We start from the raw sequence: 22,001 nt of genomic DNA on the forward strand, positions 1-22,001 counted from the left end.
TCTGAAGCTCCCACTCCCACCCATGACAGGCTGACAGGGCTATAGTTCTCTGCATTATCTTGTAAGTGAGCACTATATTTGCTAATTTCCAGTCAGCTGGAACTTCTCCACTAAAACAGGACTGCTGTTAAATGACTGAGAGTGATTTGGCAAGCTCTTTTGCCAGTTCCCTCATTATTCTGGGGTGTATCCCACCATGGCCCATGTTCCTTAAGGTCCCACCCAACCCAGACCTTTCTACGATTCTGTGATCAACAAGTGCTTTCCAACTCTTCTTTCCAGGGCTGTACCCAGGATTCTTTCAAACAGGTCTCTTAAGTTATGTACAGAACAGTATTGGTGGCTTTTATATTTACAATGACTAAATGCTTCCTCTAAGCATTTATTTTCTATTATTTTGCTAGTTTGTAAATGTGTGTGAAACTCAGTAATAGAAAATTTATATTTCAAACACAGGATATCATAACATGAGTAATGTAAGATACCCAACACTGAGAACTAAATTCAAGGCAGAAATGAGGACTAATTTTGCATTTTTTCAGCTTGGCAGGGTTTCAGTGCTCTTCCATTCTCATGTCCTTTTTATATATTGAAGAATTTAGCAGAGATAAGAACAAAAATGAGATAATGCTGTTTAATGGCTTTTTAGCAGATGCAGAAACAGAAACACCTATCAAAAGAATTGTTTGCATAATCATGACATAAACAAGCTGCAATTAGACTGTACTTATAATTTCATTATGCTGCTCATTATGACCAAGATATCCTGTTTGTTGTGCCTGTTCAAACAGAAAAAAATGCAACCCTTCATGAAAGCAATTCTTTACTAGTGTTTCAGAAGGAAGCTGTAGCTGGTAAACACATGTTCTTATGGGAAATTGCCATAATCCTGACTATATCCCAGCAGGCTCTGAAAATATTTCTCACAAAGTCTCTTACATAAAATCTACAACATATGTAGAGCAGACTGTGCTTCACATCCTTTTAAGGAACTTGCAAGATTAATGAAGAGGACATTGCTCTTGCTTTTCCTTCCAAATGTCTACCTCTTGCAACAGGTATTCTGTAATATTTATTTTTTCTCCTATTTTCATGGTTTCTGCCCTACCAAGAATCTGTAAAAGAGGCTGTGAAAGTTTACAACTAGACCTCCTATTGACAGTGTCTTACTATCGGCTTCTTATGCAGCCTATCCAACACAACAACTATTGATAAATGCATTTCATTACATTTGTACCACTAAGCTCCAACCATTCTTCCAGAGCAATTATCAGAGAAATCAATACAGTTGCTATTTTTTATGTGGTTGCTAAGAGGTTTTGAAAATCAATACAGTAGTTATTTTTTATATGGTTGTTAAGAGGTTTTGAAATTGAACTCACTTCTTTTTTCTTCTACTTTTTTTTTTTTATTACTATTGACTGATATGTCGAAAAGAACACAAACAGACCAATACAGCTCCCTTACTAATTGTCATTCAGCTAAATATCTATAAGCCATTAGGGACATATAAAAGTCACAAATTTCTGGATAAGGAACACTAACATTGATAAAAATTTTAATAAACTTGACCATTTGAAAAATGTAGATCACTCTTCACAATCTAAAACAAACAGAATGGTTTTTTCAACTATTTTTTCTTCACTACTTCTCAACGGAGGTTTTGCCCTCTCGCATCGAACAAGACAATTCAGTTAGAGAAAATGAGACCACATTATAGACATGGAAAAATTCTCAGTGAAACCAGAGAAAAATTGAAGAAGTATTTGGGGCTTTTTATTTTAAATATAGTTTCTTTGATATTCCAAATCAGAAACCTAGCAATTAGTCTTTCTGAAAAGCTCTGTGATCCAGTATCACCTACTGTAATTATCTATTTTTATCAAAACCAGAATCAGTAGCAATGAGAAGTCTGCCAGGACTACTGTGTTCGTTGTCTCATGCCTCATCTTCTTTTTCAACAGTTGTTTTTTCAGGAATTGTTTACCAGAAAGATGAGCAGTCATGCCTCATTGTCTTCTTCTCACTGGAACAAAACTGACCTTTACAATTTGTGCAACTTGAAATTATGTGTTCAAAAACAGCATGGATAAGAAAGGGGGTGGTACACTTCTGATCTGTGTAATTTACTAAATCTGTAAAAAGTGGATTTACAACCCCTCTATTCTGATTTACCAGAATTATGCTCACACTTAGGCTGCGTTTGTAGAAATAGCTGCAGAAAATGCAGGAGGGAAAGAAAAAAGTCAGACCTTTAATGAACAGATAGAAACTTACAACCAATGTCCTCCACATTGAAATATAACAGACAGTAAGATTAATTTTTAAATTACTGTGCTTTCCTTTACCACATGCAAAAATATTGCACTAGTATTTTTAACTTTCTGGATGTTAGCTGGCCACAATGACTTGCTACTACAGTTGGAAACCAGACCACAAATGTTCTACCACTGAAGTTTAAATCTATCTCTTGGTTTTGACTCCACACTATAAATTACTAAAATAAACAGGAAAACTTTTCATTTGCACTTCTGTTACTTTCCATCCAGGACTCTACTCTCCAGAAACTATTCAGACTCCTCTCCCTCTCCCCTCCCCTCCCCTGTGTTCCATGTTACTCTTTAAAGCCCAAGGTTTTAAGTGCTCTGCCTAGAGTACTCTAGCTACTTCTGTGGGTGTCACTGTTAATCAGCGACACATGGAAGGGAAATGAAGGAGCCAAAAAGCAGCCTTGTTGTCTGGAAAAACCTCAGAATACATGGACACGGGTGACAACGGTAGAAAAAATCAGAGCTGGATAACAGGAAATGTTTGCAGCTTGCTGAAACAGTTTAATTAGAGCCTCATTTTAAAGCATATGAAGCTGAATGAACAAAATTTAGCTGCAAATTAATGGAAAAATGGGGCAATGACCTCAAAAATTACAAATGTATCCAAACCCCTCAAGACATTATAAGGATGAACCTATCACAACTGTTAAAAGAAATCTGATTTACTTTTTACACTGTCTATGCAAATTAAAACATATTTTGTTTTTTTTATATGTCCTACTCAAACTTCACTAAACATGTAGTCATTTGCAAACCTACCAAACCATGTGTTCAGCTATAAAGAGTGAATTAGGATGTTTAAAGGCTAAAGATGATCAGATAGGCCCCTGCGGTAAACCAGCAGGGAGTAACAGAGACACATTTATTTACTGATTGATTTGAAATCAAGCTTTTTCCTCTGTGGTAGCCTCATTTTTGACCCACATCAACTACATTTCTGTTCCCAGCAACAAGAAAAGCATGCCAAAACCAGGTAATTCTGATCTCTGTTTATATTAACCCCATTCTGGTTTCTAGCTGCTGGCTTTCACAAGTGAAACAAACATATAGCTCTGAGAAGGTCTGCAATTTAAAATAGACAAGCTGTACACCCAAACTGCTTATCATACATAGTGAAGAACTGATCTTTCACCACTGAACTATCATCCTCATTTCCAGACCCTCTCAAGTCCTTCACCTCCACTGTGATGGCCTGAACTACACACACAAACTCTTTTCTAGTCATGACTCTTGGGCCCACTAAGAACAGCTGTTACATTTAGCACAATCTATTGACAGGGATTTGAAAGAATGCATGGCCAATACCACATTCTCTTGTTTTTTCACTCAAAAACTATGCCAACCAACATTTCTACTCCTAGTTCTAGGGGGATGTAAATGAAGAAAAACTGGGAATAGAAGGAACCCCCCCCCAATCCCAAATTGACAATATTTGTCAAACAGCAGCTTAGCATGACAAGTAAGTATTTAGTTGTCTGCAACTGAGAAGTAAGCAGAAACACTGATTGGCTAGACTTGGTTCAAAAATCTACGCAAACAACTAAGAATCAATGTTAGAATGTTTAGTTTTCCAGTAAACAATATTGTCATAAGAAAGCTTGTGCTCGTAGATTACTATTCTACACTATAATCTGTAGTTTTATTAACATAATTTTCAGGATCTATAAAACAAATCATTAGTCTTGGCATGTGACCAAGGTACAAGTGTAGTCGCTTCACTGGCAATAAATGCAGTTGGCTAGGCAGTGTTGTAAGACTGTTATTCCATTTTTTCCCAACAGAGAAGGACTTCTTTTACTGCCTCTTTTTCATGCACATATACACTGAAACAAGCAACCAGTTAGGATCTCTCCCAGTTTCGGGAAGGGTAAACAGCTTTAACACTACTTAGAGCAAATCAGCACCAGTTGCAACTGTCTAAGAGATTATTCCTTTTAAAAAGCTCCAATCCTTTCCATTCACTTGTTGCAAGGTAAAAGGGCATTACATCTGGTGAGAAAGAGGAACAAGGATTTCCTGCTTTGTATATCCTACTACACAGAAGAAAGCGTTGCCAATCCCAGAAATTGAATTTTGGAATACTGACAAAATTATGAACCTTATGTGGTCCATGATGTTCATATGGTGTTTCAATTACACAGATGATTCACTGATATTTATCATAGCCATACAGTCTGAAAAGGAACTTTGGATAGCTATGTCAGTTAGGCAGTTAGCTGCTACTGATGAATATGATCTTATGCTGCTTGTTATCTAGCAAATCTGTCTTTGAAAAAGTATAGTCTTGCTATTCAAAAGTCAGTTGTTACTCTCACAAATGCTCTTAGGAGATAAGAGACGATGCCTTACAATTCCAGCAGAACCATGCTGGGCAAAGAAAAGAGTATATTGTCTGCAGCTGTCAGAGCCCAATCCATCTGAAATCCTGAATCCAACTGTTTCCAGCCCTCAGAGCCAAGTTCTCAAAGTTCTGACCATTAATGAAGAATTTCACCCTCTTTGGCTGTTCAAACACTCACAGATCCAGCACCATCACAAATGCAGACCAGCAAAACTGAGTTTTGTAGCAGTGCCGTTCTTTGAGGATTTGCAGAAATGCATGCAGAGCCATAAAATACTGGAGAGTCACACAAACTACTAAGCAGCTTATGAAAGAGCCTCCACAAGAGATCAGGCACATCTGTAGAGCTGCAAGCGATAAAGACACTAATCTCTCCCTTAACTAATAGATCCAAAGAGCCTATCACCAAAATACTTAGGAAGCTACATTCTTCCCTGCAAGATCACAGCACCTTCCTTTTGCCTGAGAGTTAGTTAATGCTTGTACAAATTCTTTAAAGCCCTAGCAGGACCTTTTAAGCAAGAAATGCTTAATCCTTTAATGCTGAGGAGAGTGGCTCTTTCCTTAAGGAAAGCCAGGTCTAAGTAAGATCTTTCAGAATCAGCTGGCAGTCTCACTGGGACAGAAAACACACTACTGCATACTTCTGTACATATAGAAACCAGGACTGAATGTAACAAGCAATTCTACAGAATATCTCACTCTACCTAATCTACCACAGAACCTAAAATTCAGATTTACACTGAAGAAGGCAGGAATTGCTCTTAATGTAGAAGATTCATCACCCACCTGAAATCCAGAGTTGCTGCATCAGCCAGTCTCCAAAAATGAACTTAAGTGAACTTGTAACATATATGTACTTTTCAATTCAGATATTTGAAAAGCTCCCTTTGAGCCTAGAAAAGAGCAAGCACTGACTATCCTTCCACTTTCACCAGTGAATGATGTAGAAGTTCTATAAGCAGCTGTGCTGACTCCAAACCATCACCACTTCCATCAACCTGGACAGGGAACCTTAAAGTATGCCAGAGGGTTTGAGGGATGCAAAACAATTATTACTAACTCTTTTTTTAATGTACACTAGATTTAGTTTACAAAGCAAGAAAAGAATTACTTCATTTGCTCTACAGAATTACAATGATGTAAATAAAACCACTGGAGATTTTTTTACTCTCTCAATTTTATGAAAGCCATCTCTCTTAAAGCAGTTTATGTATTACTTCACCATTCTGCAAGCCCATGTCTAGAAAACTGTAACTGTAACTATTTTTAAAATATTTTGCAAGTGCTGTAATTTTTCAAGGATCTGATTGGTTTAAACCACTCCATTTATGGGAAAAGAATATTTATTTCTGTTGTTCCTGATGAAATTTGTATTTTCCATGTTGCAGCTGGAGATCTAAAATACACTTAGGGCACATTATATTACCCTATACCTGTAATTAAAATATTGGTTTTGCTTTCTTCCCCATCACAACCATGAGCCTTAATATATTTTAAAATATTATTAAAATAAGAAAAAAAAGACTTTTTTTTTCTTTTTTAATTTGAACTCCAAACTGTTTCAAGAGCCAATATTACAGCAATGAATTGATAGTGCAATATTTTCTTATGAAGGTTCCATAAGAAAGATTGAATTTATGATTTATCACACTGTACTACCCCATAATCAACACATCCTCTGAAACTGCAAGATCTCAGCAACATGTAAAAAGCAGTTCTGTCAGGGTCTATGAAAAGGCTTTTTCCTTTGCTTTTGAATGGTGAAAACTATATAGCATGTCAGATCAATGAATGGACTAAACCAAAACAAAAGCAACTGAAACAAAGGGAAAAAATGATATATCCTATCAAGCCAGGAATAACGTTAAATTAGACCAAAAGCAGAATCTGGAGTAACCAGTAATAAAACAGAACATACACAACACTGGGAAACCTGCCATTGATATATTTTGTAGCACCGAATGTACAAAGGCTCAAGTATAAATTGTGCAGCTAGTAACTAGTTCATTGTACTTCCTCTGAGCTTTAAAAATATTTTCTTAAGCAGAACTAGCCAAAGAGTCTTCAAATACGTTTGTTTTGAGTACTGGTAATTCAATGCTAACACCAAACCCAGGTTAAAATAATACATTCACATATAGATCTGGAGATTATGTATGACATAATTTTCCATAGAAAATTATGATTGAGCGGAACATCAGGAATTTAACAAATCTGTTCTTCAGTCATTTTAGAAGTGAAATCTGACCAGAAAAGCTTTCTTTACGAACTAATCTTAAAAGACATTCATCTTTTTTCCCTACTTCCTGCAAAATTTCAGGAAAAAAAACCCACTGCTATTCTAAAGTGTGACTCCCTGGAGAAAATGTACATACAATGTTTGCAATTACTAGGAAAAGTCCACTGCAAATTGAATTTATTACTTTACTAGTGGAAATTCAGCAGCTGAACTAACAAAATCAGGTTGAGTGTTGATTCTTTTTAATAACTGCCTCTTATATCACTAAATTCTATGGCAGAAATAAATTTTATTTCATGTTACCTCTCTGTTCTGCCAATGCCAATGCAGGAAGCTCATAAATGTGAATCCTCAGGAGGCTTACACGCATCACTGAGAACAGTAAAATGAATGGTTACACATCTGCAGTCTGAACTTTGAGATGAATACAAGCAAATAGTGAATGTGCATTTTTCAAATGATTGCGCCCATTATTTTCCACTGACTCATGACTGTTGGCAGAAATGAATAATACATTTTAATATGCAGAGGTTCAACAATCACAAGTACAGAGAGTATGTATGTGTATATATCCATCTTCTTTGCATACATAATACACTAAAGCTATAGGTTTTCATCTGTTTTTTATACTTAAACATGAAATAATTTACAATGCAGAACTGTAAAATATATATAGAACACTGTATCAATCATGTGAAAGTACAAGTGCTGTTCAGCATTTCTGTAAATCCTTCATTAAACCTAGATTTGAGACCGAACCAAAGACTTACATGGATCAAGTCATGGTCACTTGGAACACTGAGAGACACAAAATGCTGTGTTACTTTATGTCAAGATTATCTGCAGTTTGCTTCATTATTTCAAAGAATATTAGTGACAAGTTCAGTGCATTCCACAATAAAGCCAGTGCTTACACCCTTAAATTCAGGAGGCAGCTGCTAAACAAGGACTAGGAAATCAGCTGACCTGTGTCCTGAGGTATTTTACACAACCAGTACACTGCTAACATACACACAGAAAACACAGACCTGTAACTAACTTTCAGCAACATCGTCAAATAAGAAGGAATTAACTACGGTATTCCCTATCAGGCTTTGTAACATACCATATGCCACTTCTCAAGACATCAACCACTACATGTCCTGCATGGAAATACACAGAAAAAATGAAAATTCAACCAGTATATCCTAAATGGTGGCTGAAAGCGTAAAGCACATGTGTCACCTAGAACTACTCAAAGCAGCACAATACTTTACTGTCATTTACTACAACACTGTAACTGCTTTTTACATGTTAAAGTAAATAAACAACATAGAAGAAAATGTGTGTGTACACTGCCCTCATACTTACTTGAGCAAGACTTTGGAGATGTGCATTTGAGGAGAATTAAGCAGAACATTCAAGAAATTAATGGTTGAATACGGTTCCAAATCAACTCAAGAAGAAACTGATAAATAAAAATATCCATGATACTTTGATTTAACAACTTTTTACTCCAGGTACAATTTGAAAAGTACTGTGCTGTCAAAGCGCTCACAACTTCTAGTCTTTTGGCAAAGGCAATGAATATCAAACATCTGCAGGGCTGTTGTGAGTTCATGAACTACAGAAATAAAAAATATGCCTTCTTTTGGTAGCCTAGTTCTTATGTAAAAATCCAAAAATAATACACCCTAGTAACCACATCCAAAAGGAACCAGATACTTGGCCCCAAAGTAAGACAGAGCAACATAAGGCTTATGGCAACTACCACTACTAATGTAGGCTCCAGCACTTATGTTAGGATGAAATCAAGCATAGCAGAGCTCAGCCTTTCCAAATCATGCCTTGGTTTAGGGGGAGGTGGAGGATTCTGTGTCAACATCCTTAATAAAGCAGATGTGACTCATTGCACTCTGGTTTCAAACCATAAACTGAGGTTTCTCTTCTTTCTCTGAATTAGTGGCAGCAGCACTAGGGGCAGCAATCCTTCATAAGGGTTTGCTCAGTACAATAATTTAAAGTAAATTATATTATTTGATACTTAAGTTTTGTTACATGAATTCTGACTTTAGTTCCTCTTCTTAGTACTTTGCATCCTTATTCACTTTATCTTCTTCAGGTATCGATCATAGAAAAATATGGAACCAATTTAATCAGTATATCATCCCCATAAATCTTCCTGTGCTGCATTTTCTTCTTGCTGAAGAACACATTTAATTTATAAGTGTTGTTTCAATAAAACCAAGCAATTGAAAATATCTTTGTTTAACATAGTTTTAATGTTGAAAGCATCTGTTAGGTCATGTTAGGGTTTGAGGTTATTTTAATTATTATTATTTTTACACAGATGAGTAAAAGGAGTTTTTCAAACACTTCCTTGCATCTTTCTTTGTTCCATTTAAATTACTCAACCTAAATTCAGTAATAGTCCAGTTGAATTTCAACACCTTGTAGCCCCACAGCGGTCTGCTAAATTATTTCTAGAAATATCCTAAAAAGAATTAATGCCAAACACTGCTCTTAAGTTTGCAGCATTCAAATGCTGTACTTGAAGTCAGAAATTTTGAACTTGCCTTATTTATATTTCCCTGCCAAAATCCTGCACTCAGCCCCATGATGATTTTTTGCTTCATGTGAGCTTTAAAGTCAAGAGAAAACTCCTATGCAAGTAGATTCTCTGCTTCAAGGGTCAGAATATGCCAAGTGTATCCACCATTTGTGTGAAGCCTCTGCACTGTCCTGCTGTCTTGTGGGAGGCCTGTTTTCTCTGCAACCACTTTCCTGTGGATACAGTCTTCCAACTACACCCTTTTTTATTCTCTCCTTTTTTATTTTTGGGCTGTCAATTCCATCCTTTATGCCCTGAAACTGACTAGAACATCTAAGAGCTACACTCTAGCAAATTCTGATACTCCAAATGCCAAAGCTGAATTTTCCATTGACACAAGGTGAATTCCATTAGCAGTCAGGGCTGAGGGGCAGCAGAGGGTAACCAGCATTACACTTCAGTTTGGGATGTGAGCCAGCCTTATGCAGGGCATGTCACACAGAGCATATATCTGTGCACATGGTGCCCATGGACCAAAGGAACCAAACCTCATACTCAAAAAAACAAACTTTGAACTAAAAAACTCAGAACTCAGACTCCTTGTCACTCAGACCAACCCACTTTCATTTGACACTATGTGGTGAATAAAATAAATTTGACAAATACTATATGCATGTATTACAGGTTTTACTTTTACTATATTTATTTTTAAAGCAAAAAGCATGGAAAATAATTTTTTAAAATATTATCATTTCTACTGCAAACATCAACTTTCCTCTGACTTAGAAATGACACTTGACCACTGACATCTATGCAAATATTTTCATTCTGATAAAATTAAAATTAGGACAGTAGAGAAACCGTAGAGTTTTTCATACTTTATTCCATTGACATAGACTATGATGTTGTGTGCAAAACTTCTTAAAAATTAAACAGTGCAAACTACTGTAAATTTAAGCACTGTCAAAAATGAACCTTTTATTTCCATTATAGTTTAGTGGAAACTGGAATATTCAGGGAAAAACAACTACATTATTCCTGAGAGACATCTATGCCCCTGAAACCAGAATGCTGTCTTCTGAAACTGTCATTATTTTCTCATTTGAGAAACAGACTGCAACTGAAGGTCTGAAGCTATATAATGCTATTCTATACAGAATACTGCTATCCAATATCATTTGTTTGGAATGTTATGGGTAGCAGATACAACCAGCACTACTGTTCAGCTGTGTAGCTATTAGTGCTGTAATAAACTGTGGGATGAGGTGGCAGAAATGCCAAGTAGAAGTAGTACTATTATTTTAAGCTGAAATTTTGTAGTATCTTCAGAGATTCCTAAAACCCTTCATTAAAAAATAATGAAACTTTGTTAAAGAATGAACCTCACTACCTCACTACATCAAAACCCACACTGTTACAAACTTTAGGCATGAGCACATTTCTTTGCTTGTACTGACTTTGATGCAGGGACTAACTGAAGGATCCCACTTCAATGCTTTGCAAAAGGTGATCTGTCTCACACAAAGCACACCCAAACTACTCAGAAATATCAGGGGTGCATTTTCATTTCCTGTGTTCCACCATCCAGCATTTAACTAGTCTAAATTTATTTAAACTTTTAGATGGTCACAGCCCTATAGCAAGCAGAAGATATCCTCGTAGCTTTTTTTAGGGATACTCATCAGTAATGCCCAAGTGTTTCACAAAGACTCCTCAATTCATTCACAGTCTTACAGTATTACAGGATAGAATGCATTATTATCCCCATCCAGAGGCTGGAAACAAAGGGGCTTACAGGAAGCCACAAAAAAACAGAGCAGAAGGGCCAGAAAGACGCATGGGAGCACACAGGTGTTCCTGTGTATCCGTCCACATCCCCACACTGTACTGATCCCTGTCAGAAGTGGGAGGTGGCTCTCACTGCAGTTCACTTAGCCCATATACCCGACACCAAAAGGCTCAATAAACAGAACCTAAATAAGAAAGCACAATCTTTCCCGGCTACAGCCATGCCATGTTTTGGGTTGTGCTTAGCAGCATGCAAAGCCACCATCACTGAGCCAGATACACAGGCCTTGTGTGTATTAATTATAACAATGTTTCTTCTTTTCACAGTGCTGCACAGAACCACAAAACAGATGAGGACAGAAAGGAGTTCTGGAGATCATCCAGTCCAACCCCTTGCCCATGCCTCAGCTAGAGCCTGCTGCCCAGGACTGCATCCATGTGGCTGTCAAGTATCTCCAAAGATGGAAAGAGACTCCACCAACTCTGAGAAACCAGCTCTTGGCCGCCGTGACCAACTGTTTCCTCAGCAAGGCTGAGGATGACATCAAGCTGACAGCGCAGCTGACACTCCTGAAGGGTGGGGTGTCATCCAAAGGGACCTGGACAGGCTCAAGATGAGGGCACATGGGCTCGAGATGAGGTTCAACAAGATCAAGTGCAAAGCGGTGCACCTGGATTGGGGCAATTCCCAGTATCAATCCAGGCTGGAGAATGAAGGGATTGAAAGCAGCCCTGTGAGAAGGACTTGAGGTGGGTGAGAGGCGGGACATGACCCAGCCATGGGCCACAGAGCCCACAGAGCTCACTCACAGCCCACAGAGCCAACCATGTCCTGGGCTGCATCCAAAGCAGGGTGGCCAGCAGGGTGAGGGAGGGGATTCTGCCCCTCTGCTCTGCTCTGGTGAGACCCCATTGCAGTGTCCAGCTCTGGGGTCCCACCACAGGAAGGGCATGGACCTTCTGTATCAAGCCCAGAAGGGGGCCATGAAGATGATAAAAAGGATAGAACATGTCTTCTGAGAGAATTGGGATTGTTCAGCTTGGAGAAGCCTCTGAGGAAACCTCATTGAAGAAGGCCTACAGCAAAGCTGGAGAGGCATTTTATACCATGATTTGTGGATATAAAACCAGAGGCAATCGTTTCAAACTAAAAAACACCCAGTTTAGTTTGGGTATTAGGAACAAATCCTAATTTGTGGGACTGGTGAGGCACTGGAATGGGTTGCCCAGAGAAGTGGTACATGTTCCACTCTCTGTCCCACACTCTGAACCTCACAGTTTGAAGGTGCTGGAGCTGTTTAACATAAAGAATTATTCTTTTCATAACAAAAATATTAGGCACCGTTTGATTGCCATATTACAAAAAGATGTTGCTAGTGTCAATTTGCAGTTCTCTACTGTATTTTCTTCTCATAAGTGAAAAGAATTAGATAATTTATTCAAGACCGTGTGAGGCAGAAACCAGGCTTAGCTTGCATTCTTGCGCAGCATCCAGTGAACTAAGGCTGTTCTTCTTCCTCAGAAAGGTGTCAAGGACAGGAGTAAGAAACACTACTTTTAAAGAATTGTTTGATGAAAGATAAGAGAATATTTTATTTATTTCAGTTTAACCATTTATCTAGAAACAAAATATTTTCTTGGCAGACAAGTAAGCTGTAGAATTCCACCAGGCTGAAAAGCTCAGTTTCACCTTACTCCTCTACAGCATATCTCACATCACAGTAACAAACAAGAGTCTACTTTGTATTCCTCTTTGTCTGACAGTACTGATTTTATGTGAAATATTTTTTGGCATGAAAAAAAAATTCCACTAACTAATCCTTTTATGTTCTAATTTTTAAGCCATGTTTTCTCCCTTATCTTTGTTAAATAGCACAGAAAGTGCACAGTGCAAGAATTAGACACTTGACAGATATTTTCAGACTATATCCTTAGATACAGATCAGGTTTTTGGGTTTTTTTTGGTTGGTTGGTTGATTGGTTTTTAATGCAGAAAGAAAATCAATTTCTGCATAAAAAAAATTACTAAAATCTGATGTGCAACTATAGCTGTTGTCAAACTTTACTCACACAATATAGTACCTTCATAAGAAGGTTCACTGACTTCAAGCAGATGGAGTAACTTAACAATTAATCTGACAAACCAAAAATAACCTTTACTACATAAACTAAAAAAAAATCCCCACAAACCAAAACAAGAAATTCCTAGCAGTGCAAGGATCTTCCTTGAAACGTTGAAAAAACATACACAATCCTTCTGTTAAAAATAATTCCAAATCCTTTTAACAGAGTTGGATTGTGTTTTATATATTATAGTGACCTTACTGTTATTGCTGATATTTCTTATCATTTATATAATTTCACTTTTTTTCCCTCCATAATTGTGCTCTAGATTCAATGTTTTGATACAGAACATTTTAAAATGCTCACTTTCTAACATAGCTCCTTTAACCTGGTCTCTCATCTGGATTTTAACACTTGCAAAAATGTATGGCCTGTATATGATGGTTCTTTAAGGCTGAACTTAACAATCAAATTTGGAATAGGGACTATAAAATTAATTTTTGGAGTGGAAATTTGCCAGAAGTCTGACACTCTTCTGCCCTTCCTATAATTCCTTACAGAGGGGAATTAAATAGTGAGACAATCAGTTAAACTCCATAGAAAAGCAGACTATGTCAGTATAAAGAATAATGGATATGCACCCAGACGCAGAGCATCCCCCAGTGATGCTGCAGGAGGCATGAAGTGGGCATGCAGTCCTGAGTTTATGTCAGCACGTGTAGCCATATCCAAAAGAGTGCAAATCTAGAGAGGACAGTTAAAAATAGCAGTGGAGACAGATGAAAGCAGACTTCAACATGGTTTAATAATCTGTCCAGAAGGCTTGGAAAGCCCTCTCTTAAGTCTAGGCTGGCATGTCTTCACATCACATACAGATCAAAGCAATTACAGAGCTGTCTGCATGTCCTGCAATCACACTACTCGACTGCAGTGTAGACACATCCAGAAATAGTGCTACTGTAGATATGTTCATCTAAAAACTGCATTTGCAAAAAGAAAAGCCTGGAAGCATACTGTAAAGCATATGGGACCTGATGAGGAACATACGCAGGAGAGAGCGTCCATTTTGCTAAATTCCATTAGCTGGAATTGTGGAGAACTTCCCTTAATACTCCCTACCATGTGTTGGTTGGCCTCTCCTGTGGGGATTTACAGAGTCAGGCCAGATTAACCTGAACCTTCAAGGACAGCAATTCACTCAGCTTTACTGTCTACAGAAGGGACACCATACACTCAACAGGCAGCTGGGAGAAACCTTGTGACATGTAAACAGCACTGATTCCTCTCCATTCCAAAGCAGCGCCAGAGCTGGGTTCTGAACCCTTAACCCAAGCAGGCACATTAGCTATCTACTGACTCAACGACAGTAATTTCAGAAGAACATCAAGACACCAATGCCTTTATCTATTAGTGCTGCCAACAAGGGCGGAACTTACTGTGATGCAGAAACCCAGAGCTGATAAAATCCTTCAAATTCAGGACCTCCTCTCCTCCAACAGCGGTTCACTGCATGGCAGCAACACTACAACTACTCCACTGGCTCTAGCCTCTACTGGCTACAAAAAACAAACCATGACATCCTCTCAAGGATGGTTTACTATCTTTTGTCCAGCAAATGACCAAAGGGATCCACGTGTGTTCTTAAACTGACTGCACAGTGAATGATTCACTCTGAGGAGATTTTGTGTGCATTTTGCTAAATCACAACCAGAAGTTAAGAAGGAATGCAGTTTTTCAGCATATTTTGCTGCCTTACCGGGAGAGTATAAAGACACACAAGAACTAATGTTGACTCAGACAATTAAAGACTTGGGAGGAATTGGATCACAGCAGCAGGGATTACATACAGGCCAATTTACCATGGGAAGAAGCAAGCTAGTAAAATACATAAAGTTTTGGGTGCAGGGATAAGCAAAGCATTCTGCTGCCTGTCTCTTTGCGGAAACCCTGAGCACGTGCACAGCTGAACTCCAATTAGTTGTCTGGACCTGAGCATCTCAGCACTCAAACACAGCAAAACCTCCAGTCACCAGGCAGCACCATTCCAGCAGATTCCACCAGTCCAACTGGGAGAAGCTACTGACTCCATTGAAGAGATGCCCTGCAGACACCTTGACAAATTGTAAGGCTGGGCAATCACCATCCATATGAAGCATAACAAGCGCAAGAGCCATGCTCTGCACCTGGAACAGGGCACTCCTGGCTGTAAGGACAGACTGAGAGGCTGGAGAAGGAATGAAAGGTCCCATGGAAGAGGATCTGGTGGTCTGGATCAAGAGCAAGTTGACTATGAGTCAACAGTATGCTCTGGCAGCCAAAAGGTCCAACTGTATCCTGGGGTGCATCAAGAACATGGAAGAATTCCTCTGCCTTATAAATGTGAATTTATAAGAACTGCTCTCAGTTCTTGTCAACAAAAGAGCAACACCCCACATCCTAGGGTGCATCAGGCACAGCATCACCAGACTGGCAAGGGAGGGGATTGTTCCTCTCTGCTCTGCTCTGGGGCAGCCTCACCTCAAGTACTGGCGGCAATTTTGGGTGTCATAACACAAAAAAGACATCGAGCTGTTAGAGAGGGTCCAAAGGAGGGTAACAAGGACGGTGAAGGGCCTTGGGGTGAAGCTGCGTGAGGAGTGGCTGAGGTGACTTGGTCTGTTCAGCCTGAAGAAGGGGAGACTGAGGGGAGACCTCACTGCAGTTACAGCTTCCTTGTGAGGGGAAGAGGAGGGGCAGGCACTGAGCTCTTCTCTGTGGTGGCAGTGATAGGGCCCAAGGAAATGGCCTGAAGTTGTGTTAGGGGAAGTGTAGACTGGATATTAGGAAAAAGTTCTTCACACAGAGGGTGAAGGTTCTTCACCCAGGGAAGCAGTCACACCACCAAGCCTGTCAGAGTTTCAATGTTAATGAGAAGCAAATAATTAATTATGTAAGTGTAACTCACTTTCCTGGTGATTCCATTCAGTAACTCAAGGTAAATTTTTGGCCATGTCCTAGCAACAACCACAAATATTGTGCTTTATCCAGACCTCAGCATATGAGTTTGCAAAATGGTAATACCCTAGACATTAACATAATTTGGACACATAACTGAAGACTCTTTCCATGTAACAAGAGGAGAAATGAGTACACATACTTAGCACAGTAGAATGTGGGTCAGGGAAAACAACACAGCTTCTTTACCTTACTAGCACTCTTCTGCTTCTGTGTGCAGTATATTTCCGAGATATATTTTGCTTCATTTTGTTTGGCCCTTTTTTTTTGTTTGCTTTTAAAAGCATCTTGGAGACAGCTTTTACAAATATTCAAATAAGTGTCTCAACAGGCTGATAACTTCAGTATTTAAAATCTTGAGCCCATTCAAAAGCAGCTCATGGGATCTTCATAAATTTACTACTGTGACTCAACTGGAACTGACAGCATAGCATACAAAAGGCAGAATATTCATATCTGAATTTTAGTTAAAGAGAACATGAGGAATGTACATGCATACATAAGCAGTTGAAGGTATTTCCTAATTCTATAAGAAAAAGAGGCCAGTCAGTATGGCAAGATCCTGCAAAAGAACTACATGGATGAATAACCTGTAGAGAACCACAGCTCCAAATCACAATCTCATGCATGCCCCTGTCATGCACATCACAGATTCACAGAATGGCAGGGGTTGGAAGAGAACTCTGGAGATCATTGAATCCAATCCTCCAATAAAGCAGGCTCACCCACAGCAGGCTGCACAGGATCATGTCCAGGCTGGTCCAGGAAAGAGACTTCCCAACCTCTCTGGGCAGCCTGTTCCAAGAAAGCTATGCAGCACAGCCTGATTTTTAGTCACAGATGTAAACAAGTTGGTTAAAATAGGGGGGGTTGAAGGGAAGTGCTAAGTTCCTGATTAGAATTTCATTTTAAAAGGAAAGCTCCAGATTGATTCAGTAACAATAAAACAGAAGGGGAAAGAAGGGGGAGGATTTATATATAAAAAGAGGTCATGTAGTACACTGTATTGAGTTTAAAAGATAAGTTAGACAATGTTTTTTTATCTGGTATAAACAAAAATAATGCCAGCAGTCTGACTGCAAACAAGAACTGAGGAGGAAATTAAACCAAAAAGGAAATGATTACGGTAAACCTCACAAACCTATGCTATGTTTTAACCAGAAAAAATACACTTTCAAGCACTGCTTTGTAATTCTTTATGAAGTGCAAATCAGCCATATTCATATTCAAAATAAGCTTTTGTAAAGACTCCTTAACACACAAGAAAACACACCTAATGAATGATTGCCCCAACTGCCAAATTGTGGCAGCTGAATCGTACTTTTCTTTGATAACTCTAAGACCTTCAGACCTCTGAATCACTTGGTGCTTTATTGTAAAAGATGAAATCACAGTTCCACCTTAGACAGGTACAATATTTCTACCACAAAAATTAATTAATTATTTCCCCCCCTCTGTTTAGAACTCTCTTAGGGACTTAAATCAATAAAGTATCTGATGCATATGTTCTACCTTCTTGTTTCCAATGGTTCCATTGCGCATATAAATCTATTGTAGAACCACATTTGCATTTAAAGAGAAATTCCCTTGTGTTTAGTATGCACCTGCTTCATGTAAGCCTATCTTTTCTACCTCCTTTGAGAAACAACAGATCTGCCAGAAAAACAGGGAGCTCAGACACAACGCTACTCCAAGTCCTCTTGCCAATTATCTAAGCACCATTTCCTTCAGTTTAGTTTAGTTATGGTCCTATTCAGACAAGAGTTGAAAAGAATTACTATTTGCCCTTCCAAAATCCAATGTTTCTCAACTTTTTCTAACATATTTTTCATTTTGACAGTGATCATACAGATTTCAACAGTAAAAAAACACTGTATTTGCTAAGCAACACAGAGTAAAGCACTGGCAAATAGATTACTTACAGACTAACACAAAAATATAAACTTTACTTGGCATTAATTTTAATTGGCATAAGGAAGGATGAGAATATTCTCCTCGTGACATCTACCTGAAAAGAGATGCAGGTTTATTCTAAAATTGAAATTAAAAAATAATTGTTCCATGCCTCCTTAGTCATGATTCATGGGCTGCCGCTGGAGCTTCACGCACACAATCAGAGACAGACAAGGGTGCAGATAAAGCTTTGTTACACACCTCATCTAGTCAGCTGAAGCATTTAAACACCAGATGAGGGACATAACTGGCTGCATCCCACAAGACTGCTGAACTACATCTTTGTGCTCATGAGGTGCAGCATCACCACTTCAAGGCACCAAACTATGTCACAAGGACCATCATCCCTGCACCAGTGTCAACAGGACTTTTGTGCTGCTTTCTGTGACAGATGAGCCACCCCACGGGGCTGCCTCTAGCTGTCTGCTCCCCGTTTCTTGCTGGCATATCCGGCACGTGGAGGCAGCACTACTTGTGTGTCTCCATTTCAGAAGAGAGAAGCTACAGCAGCTGCAGCGGGGCTGTCATGCTTCCCCCTTCCTGCTTCTAATCAGACAAGCATCCAAGGACGGAGCTGCTGAGGAATTAGGTACAGGTCCGAGACATCCTGGAAGAGCACTGTGAGAAAGAGAGCTGTGCCAATGCAGGTGGTATTCCACCTCAGGTGTGTGTGGGATGAACACTTCTTGCACCTATGGAGTCCAGATAGGAACAGATTTCAGCTGCCAAGAAAAATGGACAATTGGGAAGCAGAGGAACACTTCATAGTTTTTCAAGCTCTGTTGATGCCCAGTCAAGAAACAGTTACAAAATACCTAATATTTGGCATCGTGGTTTTGCGATTACAAAAAAAGTGACTTATCACTGATTAACAGTACTCTGTGAAGGGACTAAATCTTCAAGGGTACCTTCAGTCACCTAGTCCAAGCAGTCTAATTTTACATGCAGCTCTTTGTAAACATGGAAGCTGGCCCCAAAGAACTCATGACATACTTACTTTCCATGTTGCTGTCATTACAGAAAGAGATATTAAGACGAGCAGCTTCTAGCTAATGTATCCTACTATCTTCTGCAGAACTTCCTTACTCGAAAGACTATCCAGCTCCTTGTTCCAAAATGACACTTTAAAAGCATTTTGAGTAGCCTGCACTGGACTGCTTGCTCAATAAAGAAGGAAATTTTTTTTAACCGGTCTCCTTGAATTTCGAGGTTAACTCTACACTGGGCCAATACTCTGATGCAGTTTTCTTTTAGTCACTTTTTCTACAAGCTGCAAGTCACACACGTGCTTTCCGCAGCCCACTGAATCAGTGACACAGACCAGAAATCACAAAGACCTGAAAAGTAAGTGAATTGCCAGTTAAGACAGTGTAAGTGACTGTATTCAGCAAAATACAGTCTGCAGGCCTGTCTGCACAAGTCAAGCTTTATACCACATACCCCTTACAAAGGGAGCCTTTTCATTACAGGCAAATTGCCTATAGTGATGAGGCAAATGTCTCTTTGACTACTGAACAGGTCAAATTCTAATGGTTTCTTTCAGATGAAAAGTGCTTCTCATTTTGTTTGAACTACCTCTTGAGCCTACCCCAAGCCTGTTCCTGGAACCAGTTTTTCAGCTTACCTGCCAGTTCTTCAAAATATGGCTCCAGTATTCCACACGGCATATTTGCAGGCTTAGCAATCTGAAGACTGAAGTGGTTTACCAAGTTCATCAACCATGAGCTCACACATGAGCGAGCTGCAGAGGATTTTAGGGTGAAGAATCTCATGTTTATGGGTGGTATTAAGGCAACAGGTCATGCTTTTTATGGCTCGCTGGAAGCACATGCAGTGCACATAACTCCTAAATTCAGTAAGGGCAGGACACCATTAAAAGTCTGCTACAGCATGTTACACAAGGCTAAATGCATGCACACCATTCAAGATAATTTCTGGCTGCAGGACCAGTGCTATTTGCACAAAATATAAAATTATTTTGATTTCCCAGTGGTATGATTGTATATCTTTCTTCAGCCATTTAAATAATAGAAAAGGGTCCAACAGTCAAGTGATTTGCTTCAGAATTATTTTTTTAAACATTTTTTTCAGCTACCTTTTGCTGGTGAAATGCTGAGGTATAAAACGAGGCTAAGATGCTAAGATTTTCCATGGAAAACACAGGCACTAGCAGTTTTTTGCTGGGTTTTGGGGTGAGGGGACTTCTCGAGGACCAGTTGTGACTGATTAATATCTCTGTAACAGATGTGGCTTTAAGCCAACCATCTTCTTTATATATCCAGTACCATCGGAACCTGATCCTCGAGCTCTTCTTAATATAAATTACATCTGCTCACATAAAGCACTCATTGATGCAGGTAGGAAAAAGGTTTGATCCCCGCTGCTGCACAAACACGATTTTGGACTGACCCAAGTATAAGCCTTGGAGCATGTTTCTACCAGACAACTTGGCATTTGTTTCCCCACAGTTACAAACATGCAACTCCTACTTGATTTTCTTCCAGATTTCGGCTTGCCCGGCGGGACAGGAGGGTGCCGACGGCGGGGTGCCCGCCCGGGCTCCCGGCTCCGAGCAGAGCAGCGGCAGATCCGCGCTGGGGGCGAGTGTCACTGCGCGACCCGGGCTTCGCGGCGGCACTTCGCGCGGCTGACATCACGTACGTGCTCAGCCCCAGCGAAACCCCCCGCGCTCAGCCCTGATTTCATGCGGAAAGCACTTCCCCGGGGCGGGCTGGCGGGGGCCGGGGCTCGCCCCCGGCTCCCGCCCGCCGCCCGCGTCTCCCGCCGCCCGGCAGCCCCGCTCCGCGCCCCCAGGGACGCCTCGGCGGGGGAAGCGCCTCCAGCGCCACCCGCGGGGCAGCCCGGGCTCGGCTCCGCGCCCCCTCTCCCACCGATCCGGGGGCAGCGCTGTCGGCGGCAACAAAGCCCGCATCCGCTCCTCTCCGCTCCGCTCGGCTCACCTCACCCCTGCGCTCCGCTCGGCCGCGGCCGTTCCACGGCGGCCGGGGTGATGGAGACGGGGGAAGGACCCAGGTGCCGCCTCTCGGCTGCCGCCCCCCGCCACTCCCCGCCGGTGCAGGCAGCGCTCAGGCAGCGGCCCGGCTCCTGCCGCCCCGCCCTCCGCCCCTGCCCTGCCACCGGGCAGCGGCCGGCAGGAGCGGGAGGAGGAGGAGGAGAGGGAGAGGGAAGGAGGGAGCGAGGGACGGAGGGAGCGAGGGGAGGGGGCGGCTCCGCCCGGCCCTGCTGCGTCACAATGCGGGGGGCGCTGCCACGTGACCGGCGGCGCGGGGCGGGGGCGCGGGGGCTGCGCGGGACCCCGCGCTGAGGCGGCGGGAGCGGCGCGCCCGGCCCACGGCTGCGGAGTTGCCCCGGAGCCGCCGCCCCGCCACGCCGCCCCGCCACGCCGCCCGCGGGTCCCGCGCGCGTCGGGAGCGATTGCCCGCGGCGTCTGAAAACGCTGCTCCGGCGTGACCAGTGCGAAGCGCGTGGTACGCCGCTGCGCTACAAATAATGGAAATGCAGAGCTCGAGCCTGAAAATGCTGAGTTCAATCCGCTCGCATCTGTTTAAAATAAAACTCCGTGGGGTTGGGGTGGATTTTTTTTTTTTTAAATCTGCTATAAAACCTGGAAAGCCTCGCTGCTTCGCTCTTGTTCACAGGTTCACGAGGTCAGGGGCGGTGGCGTCCTTGCAGGCCTTCCCATCGAGCTGGTCCCTCCTGCCTCGCAAGGAGCCAGCGCTTTCTCAGACAGTGCTGCTA

The 22,001-nt window shown here is 40.9% G+C and overlaps 1 protein-coding gene across 6 annotated transcripts in view; it reads right to left on the bottom strand.

Annotated features, from left to right (window-relative positions):
- The window catches only part of SNCAIP (synuclein alpha interacting protein), an 89,487-nt gene extending 68,002 nt beyond the window's left edge, over nucleotides 1-21,485 (bottom strand). For 4 of the 6 annotated variants that reach the window (XM_030969315.1, XM_030969309.1, XM_030969312.1 and 1 more), the window contains exon 1: nucleotides 21,203-21,485. The gene's annotated coding sequence lies outside the window, so the exon portion shown is untranslated. Of the gene's footprint in view, nucleotides 1-20,731 lie in introns of all 6 variants that reach the window. The other 2 variants (XM_030969314.1, XM_030969310.1) reach the window with 2 other exon arrangements.
- Between the last annotated feature and the right edge of the window lie 516 nt (nucleotides 21,486-22,001).

The sequence above is a fragment of the Camarhynchus parvulus genome, chromosome Z (assembly GCF_901933205.1).
Source record: "Camarhynchus parvulus chromosome Z, STF_HiC, whole genome shotgun sequence".
In the NCBI taxonomy this organism is placed as follows: domain Eukaryota; kingdom Metazoa; phylum Chordata; class Aves; order Passeriformes; family Thraupidae; genus Camarhynchus; species Camarhynchus parvulus.